This window comes from Bos indicus x Bos taurus, chromosome 25 (assembly GCF_003369695.1).
Source record: "Bos indicus x Bos taurus breed Angus x Brahman F1 hybrid chromosome 25, Bos_hybrid_MaternalHap_v2.0, whole genome shotgun sequence".
NCBI lineage: Eukaryota > Metazoa > Chordata > Mammalia > Artiodactyla > Bovidae > Bos > Bos indicus x Bos taurus.
This window is the reverse complement of record NC_040100.1, coordinates 40226760-40234386: the sequence shown is the minus strand read 5'-3', so window position 1 is coordinate 40234386 and position 7627 is coordinate 40226760. Positions and strand designations below refer to the sequence as shown.

Here is a 7627-nt window from a genome sequence, read left to right as displayed (position 1 = left end):
CACGGGATGTGTAGTTCCTTGAGTCCCGAAGGAGATTCAACTCTGTTGTCGATGAACTACGAGTCCCGTCAGCCAGTTGCGAGGAGGGTCTGGGGAGGGGCCCGGAGCAAGCAACGCATTCCAGGGGGTTTCCGACGGGGAGCAGGAGGACACAGGGCCTAGGGACGCTAGCCCTCGATCGCTCCCGCCTTCGGCCCAGAGCATCCTGGGAGTTGTAGTTCTAGCGTGGCGTGGAACCCGTAGGTAGCTTCGCTCTCCCCCGCCCCCACCACGAGGCCGCCATTTTGTCTCCCCACGTTAGGAGGCAATGGGCCCGAGGCCAATAACACCGCTGCCTCCAAGTGACCGCACGCCTCCCTGAGTGAGCCCGGGGGCCATGCTGCACCTATCATTCCGGACCCAGGAGTACCCGCCCCCCAGACCCCGGGCGGCGGACACCCCGGTAATCCCAGAGCCCAGCTACAGGCCCAGGGCTTGAGCCAAGAGCTGAGCCAGCAGACCGTGGTGTTCGCAGCTTCCATCCGCTGAACCGGGCTGGCTGCCCCTGAGGAATGAGTTTTTTTTATGACTACGAGTAAGGGGGCCAGACAGAGGTGCAATTTTCTCCTGCAGAACATGAGGCGTGTTACATACGTGGCAGGGTAAAAACGTTACAACCTCCCCCCCCCCCCCGCCCCAAGTTTGTCAGCCCTCTGCAGAATGTCTTAGGTTAATGTTTTTAAGTCCGTTTTGCTTGAGCCTGAGGACCAGCCAGTCTCCCTCAAAGCAGAGTTGGGAGAAGCTGAGTTTTACAGGCAGGCCAGTCGTCTGGGTTATCTCTGTTTGGGGTGGGGGTGGGGGCAGCCTATACCAGCAGCCAGTTAATGAACTGTGGTCCCTTTGACTTTGTATCTGATGTTACTAGGTTTTCTTTGTAATCGTGGAAAGATAAACTCACCTCATATGCTGGAGTGGGGCAACCTACCGCTTGGTGTAGGAGCTGTAGCTTTGGCTTAAAGGTGCCGGGGCTGATATAATCTTACCTTCTTGAACTCTTGGCAAGTGCTTACCGGAGTTGGACGCATCTTTGGAGTGATTTATGGCAAAGTGGAAAAGCCTGTCCTTTCTGGGCTTAAGCTGATATTTCTCAGGTGAGGGTGAAGGTGATAGTTTCTTCAGTAAGACCCTTTCCTGTAACCAAATTCCCAATAATACTCTTCCCAGGAGATAGGAGGGTAGGAGGTGGGGCACAATCTTTCAAAAAATGATATATCCTTAGGACCCGAGGTAAACACTGATTAGAATTAAATGGGTTCAAGATGGCAGACAAGTCAACTTTGACTAGAATGTGATCCTCAGTATACACTCATTTTAACATACCAGTGAGCTAGATGACCCACGGAGAGGACCCATGACAGTTCAAAGCCAACCATCATAGACCAAAAACTGGGCAGTGGTCCAATTCCTGGAAATCTCTGCCCCTTGCCCAAATTAGTTGGAAGAATCCTCCCACTCATTAGCCTATGAAATTACCCAGTCCATAAAAGCTAACTATACCACCTTGTGAGGCTGGGCTCACCCTCTGAGATGGCCCACACTCTGTGGATTGAGTTTCTCTCTAAATAAATTAACTTCTTATATATCACTATCTCTCTCTGAGTTGTTTTTTTTTTTTTTTTTTTTTTTCAGTTTATTGATTTAATTGGAGGACAATCACTTCACAACAATGTGGTAGCCCCTGCCACAGGACAGGGATCAGCCAAGGGGCACGTTCACACCCCCGCTCTGCCATCCTGATCTCACTGAGTTCTTTTTGCCAGGAGACACCAAGAATCTGTTGCTTCATTAGGTCCTGAAACCAGGTGTGTAATCTTAGTTGGAAAGCTGTGGGTTTGAGTCCCAAGCAGAGATTCGGCAGTTCAAATCCTGACACATGGGTTCAAGTCCCAATCTGAGGTGAATAGTTTCACCTGTATTTACTGAATATTTTGTGCTAACCTCTGTATGTGAATCACTGCATTTAATGCTTGTGAGAACGTCCTATTCCTATGAGAAAAGAATGGATTATGAGAACTACGAGTTCATTTACATATCCACAGTCTGTGTGCTCAGTTGTTCAGTTGTGTCCAACTCTTTGCAACCCCATGGACCGTAGTCCACCAGGCTCCTCTGTCCATGGAATTTCCCAGGCAAGAATACTGGAGCAGATTGCCATCTCCTACTCCAGGGGGATCTCCCCAACCCAGGGATCGAACCCACATCTCCTGCATTAGCAGGTGGATTCTTTACCACTGTGCAACCTGGAAAGCCTACATATCCACAGTACGGTTTTCAAAATAAAGTAACATTGAAATAATCTACAAACTTTATATAGACGTTATCAATTGTTCTGATAATATCCTGAATAGCAAAAGAAAATTCAAAACCATAAATGTAGTGTTCTTAGACATCTTAATCTGGAAGGGTTGCTGATTCTTTGTAATTCATGGCATTACCATCTTTGTAGAGTACAAGCCATTTATTTTGTAGAAGGTCCCTCAATGTGGGTATGTCTGGTGTTTCATCATAGTTTTAAAATGCAGGTTACACATTTTTGGCAGGAAGACCAGGGAAGTGATACATGTTCTCAGTGTACAGTAGGAAGAGACACGTTCTGCCCAGTGGTTGCATTACTGCCAACACTGACTTTGAGCTGATTCAGATCATTTGGTTAAGAAGGAGTCAACCAATTTTCTCATGAAATTTCTAGTTTGTGAAAGTGAAAAAGTGTAAAAGGGTTTGTTGTTCAGTGATGTCCAACTCTTTTCAACCCTGTGGACTATAGCCCACCATCTCCTCTGTCCATGAAATTCTCTAGGCAAGAATACTGGAATAGATAGCCATTCCCTTCTCCAGGGGATCTTCCCAACCCAGGGGTCAAACCCAGGTCTCCTGCATTGCAGGCAGATTCTTTACCATCTGAGCCACCAGGGAAGCCCTACTAATTTTTTTTTAGGAAGCCCTAAATTAATTGTTTCCAGTGTTTTGTGATCACAAACCATGCTGCAATGAGTAACCAGGTGCATACATATTTTCATATTTGTTGGGGTGTATATCTTCAAGGTGGGCTTCCCAGGTGGGTCAGTGGTAAAGAATCTGCCTGTAATGCAGGAGACCGGGGTTCGATTCCGATCGGGAAGATCCCCTGGAGGAGGAAATGGCAATCCCTCCAGTGTTCTGTTTTTTTTTTTTTTACCCTCCAGTATTCTTGCCTGGAAAATCCGATGGACAGAGGAGCCTATTGGGCTACAAGGCTATAGGGTCGCACCAACAGTATCTTCAAGGGAAATTCCTAGAAGTTGGATTGCTAGGGCAAAAGGTAAAGAGAAACAGTTTTGTTAGTAAGGACTGATCCCTCTCTGTAAGGGTTGTACCAGTTTGCATTCCCACTGGCAGAATATAGAGAGGGCTCGTTACCCACGGCTTCACCAATGGACTACCTCACAGTGCTTTTCCATTCTGGCTAACCTCATAGGTCAGGAGTGTTAATACAGTGTAGTTGTTTTGTGTGTGGTAAAGTGCACATGAATATAAATTTTATCATTTAAACTAATTTCTGAATGTACAATTCCGTGGCATTAAATACATTCATGGTGTTGTGTGACCATCACCACTATCCATTTCCAGAACTTTTTCATTCCCCAACTCTGTACTCGTTAAACAATAACTACTTCCTACCCTCTCAGTTCAGTCGCTCAGTCGTGTCCGACTCTTTGCGACCCCATGAATCACAGCACGCCAGGCCTCCCTGTCCATCACCAACTCCCAGAGTTCACCCACACTCATGTCCATCGAGTCGGTGATGCCATTCAGCCATCTCATCCTCTGTCGTCCCCTTCTCCTCCTGCCCCCAATCCCTCCCAGCATCAGGGTCTTTTCCAATGAGTCAACTCTTCGCATGAGGTGGCCAAAGTATTGGAGTTTCAGCTTCAGCATCAGTGTTTCCAATGAACACCCAGGACTGGTCTCCATTAGGATGGACTGGTTGGATCTCCTTGCAGTCCAAGGGACTCTTAAGAGACTTCTCCAACACCACAGTTCAAAAGCATCAATTCTTTGGCGCTCAACTTTCTTCACAGTCCAACTCTCACATCCATACATGACCACTGGAGAAACCATAGCCTTGACTACATGGACTTTTGTTGGCAAAGTAATGTCTCTGCTTTTCAATATACTATCTAGGTTGGTCATAACTTTCCTTCCAAGGAGTAAGTGTCTTTTAATTTCATGGCTGCAATCACCATCTGCAGTGATTTTGGAGCCCCCAAAAATAAAGTCTGACACAGTTTCCACTGTTTCCCCATCTATTTCCCATGAAGTGATAGGACCAGATTCCATGATCTTTGTTTTCTGAATGTTGAGCTTTAAGCCAACTTTTTCACTCTCTTTCACTTTCCTACCCCCTAGCCCTTGGTAAACTCTATTCTTTTTTCTAAGAATTTGCCTATTCTTACTGAAACTGTCCATCCTGGCCAGGCACCACAGTTACCATTCGCGTGAGTTATTCTACAACAGGAGATCCTAATAAGGAAAATGAAACTAACAAGCCACCGCCAAACAAAAGAACTATCGAAAGGTCAAAAGGACACACCAGTCCATGTGTCCTCCCAGAATCCTTCTTCCTGGAATCCACCTTGGCTGAGCGACGCGCTGGTCACCAAGCAGCACCCTGAGTCAGAAGGATTGGCCAGAAACTAACCCCATCACCATAAACCCCGAGACTGCTAACCTTGAGACCCCTGAGTTCTCTTACCCTGGGGCTCTCTGCCCAGGCACTCCTCCTCAGTAAAGTCTCTTGCTTTGTCAGCATGTGTGTCTCCTCAGACAATTCATTTCTGAGTGTTAGGCAACAGCCCATTGTCGGGCCCTAGAAGGGGACCCCTTCCTGCATCAGTTCTAGGTTCCTCATTGCTCGATCGGGCCCCTCAAGAGGGCTGTTCTCTTGCTCCCTGTGCATGCCCTGTGCATGCCTTGCTCCCTGTGCAGGCCAGCGCCTGCTTCACTTGCATTTTAAGCACAAGACTGACCTTCTGACGTACTTGCCCCCAGGACCCAGCTAGTGATTGTTCTTATTAAAGGGGCACTAAGGAGTGTGCCTGGGAGCCAAGGCTGCCACTTTATCCTGCCCACTGTCAACCCCACGTGGTGAGGTGGTTGCTCCAGGACCTTGCTCAGACATGTAAGTGAAAGTTGCTCACTTTTGTGCAATTCTTAGCAACCCCATGGACTGTATAGCCTGCCAGGCTCCTCATCCATGGAATTTTCTAGGAAAGAATACTGAAGTGGGTAGCCATTTCCTTCTGAAGGGAAGGAAATTTCCTTCCCAACCCAGGGATCAAACCCAGGTCTCCTGCATTAAGATTCTTTACTGTCTGAGCCACCAGGGAAGGCCTGCCCAGATGTGTTAAGATCCCCCTGTTCATTAAACCACTGATGTCTCTGTTGCCGATCCAGGCTGTTTCTGCATCCTTAAAGCTGGGAAAGTATATTAGGCCTGCTGTGTGCACCCCAGCGCTCACAGGGTGGAGTCTATCTGTCCTTTCACACCCATCTTATTGTACTTAGCATAATGTTTCTAAGATTTATGTTGTAGCACGTGTCAGCAGTTCACTCTTTTTTAATGACAATAATACCCTGTTGAATGTATATATACCACATTTTGTTTACCCACGCATTCACTGACGGGCTTTTGAGTTGTTTCTACATTACAGCTATTGTGAATAGTGCTGCTGTGAACGTTAGTATGCAGGTTACTGTGGGGACAAATGTTTTCATTTCTGGACTTTACAGACAGTCTCCTCTCCAGGCGCCCAGCCTCTGGGCTTCCCCTCCAATCTTCATGAAACCTCCTAAAAGATTTTTTTAATTTAAAAATTGTATTTATTTATTTATTTTTGGCCGTGCTAGGTCTTCGTTGCTGCTCAGGTTTTCTTCTGGTTGCAGCGAGTGGGGGCTACTCACTAGTTGCGGTGCTCTGGCTTCTCATTGCAGCGGCTTCTCTTGTTGCGGCTCCTGGGCTCTAGAGCACAGGCTCAGCAGTTTTGCCACTTGGGCTCAGTTGCTCCACCGCTTGTGGGATCTTCCCAGATCAGGGATCAAACCCGCGTCTCCTGCAATGGTAGGCGGATTCTTTACCCCTGAGCCACCAGGAAAGTCCCCAGAAAGATATCTTAATTTTTCTTTGAAATGTAATTTGTATCCTACAGTGTAGCATGTTGACTAGTGGCCCCCCCAAACTTCGTGTTCATCTGGAACCTCAGAATGTGACTTTGTTTAGAGCCAGGGGCTTGGCAGAGGTAACTAGTGAAGGATCTCCAGACGAAATCACCATGAGTTGAGGGAGGAGACGGATGCACAGGAGAGAAGGCCTTAGGAAGATGGAGGCAGAGATAAGAGGGATGCAAACACAAACCGAGGGGTGCCAACAGCCACCAGATGCGGGAGAGCTGGGAGACTCCTCCCCCAGGGCCTCTGGAAGGGTGGGAGACTCTTACTTCTGGCCTCCAGACTGCGGGAGACAAATTCCTGTTTTGAGCCACGCCGTTTGTGGCAATTTGTTATGGCAGCCCTGGGAAGCTTACGCATACAGGTAAGCCACAGACCAGGATGCACTGTGCTCCCCACCCTTTTCTTCTCCAGGTGGATGCTCTCTGCAACTTGGGGGTTTCTAGAACTTTTTTTAGAGCACTACCTTTATTTCTTAGCAGTTGAGGCTTCATGAAAATTCAAATGAAGTATGACAATTTTTTAATCTTAAAAAAAATACTGAGGGGAAAAAAACCCCTAAACACTGAAAATAAAAGACCAACCAATCAAAATCCCATCACTTAAAAATTACAAATGTATTTCATAAAAATATAAACATAATTTCATTAAAATACAAACATTTTATATAAATATTTTATATTTTATAAAAGACCAATCAAAATCCTATCACTTAAAAATTATAAGCATATTTCATAAAAATGTAAACATTTTATAAAACATGTTATAAAATATAAATGTATTTTATGAAAATATAAATATTTTATAAAAGTGCAAACGTTCTTTATAAAAGTGTAAATGTATTTTACAAAAATATAAAGTGGCACTCCCTCAGCTGGTACCCTAAACCGTGGAGCCCTCAGAGCATTGGTGGGAGCCACTCCCTGGAGAGGCCACAGAGCATGATGCCAGCTGAAGATCAGAAGGAGACATCCATGCATGCATAGTATTGGCACAAATTCATAATACGAAAAAAAATGGGATAAACCTAAATGCCCATCTATAGGATAGTACTTAAAATAACGGTGAAAAAACCTTGCATTAAAAGAGCAACTCTGTTCTCCTGGTTGTCAAGGCACATGCATCAGGCAGGCTGTATTCTCTGCCAACATAGGGAAGTAGATGATACAGGGGTGGTGGGTGGTGGATGGTAAGATGAGGGGTATTTTGTATGTGTCAGAGACTCCAGGCCTCCTCCTGCAGGACCTGTCCCCAGGAAGCCTCAGGCTTCCTCCTGCTAGCTAGCCCTCCCCAGGACACAGCCCTCCCCAAGTCACTGCCCTCCCAAGACCAACTGTCACCTCCTCCAGGAAGTCTCCCAGGACTGAAGGCTCCCGGCTGGGAC

General features: G+C 46.4%; 1 long non-coding RNA gene across 2 annotated transcripts; it reads left to right on the top strand.

Moving 5' to 3' along the window:
* Positions 1-36: 36 nt before the first annotated feature.
* LOC113883162 lies at positions 37-2145 on the top strand. 2 transcript variants are annotated; one of them, XR_003508583.1, is made up of 3 exons: positions 40-641; positions 905-1130; positions 1669-2145. It is a non-coding gene; the product is annotated as an uncharacterized LOC113883162 (long non-coding RNA). The 2 variants fall into 2 exon arrangements; XR_003508582.1 differs by lacking the exon at positions 1669-2145 and having other exon boundaries at positions 37-641; positions 905-1627.
* The last annotated feature ends 5482 nt before the right edge of the window (positions 2146-7627 follow it).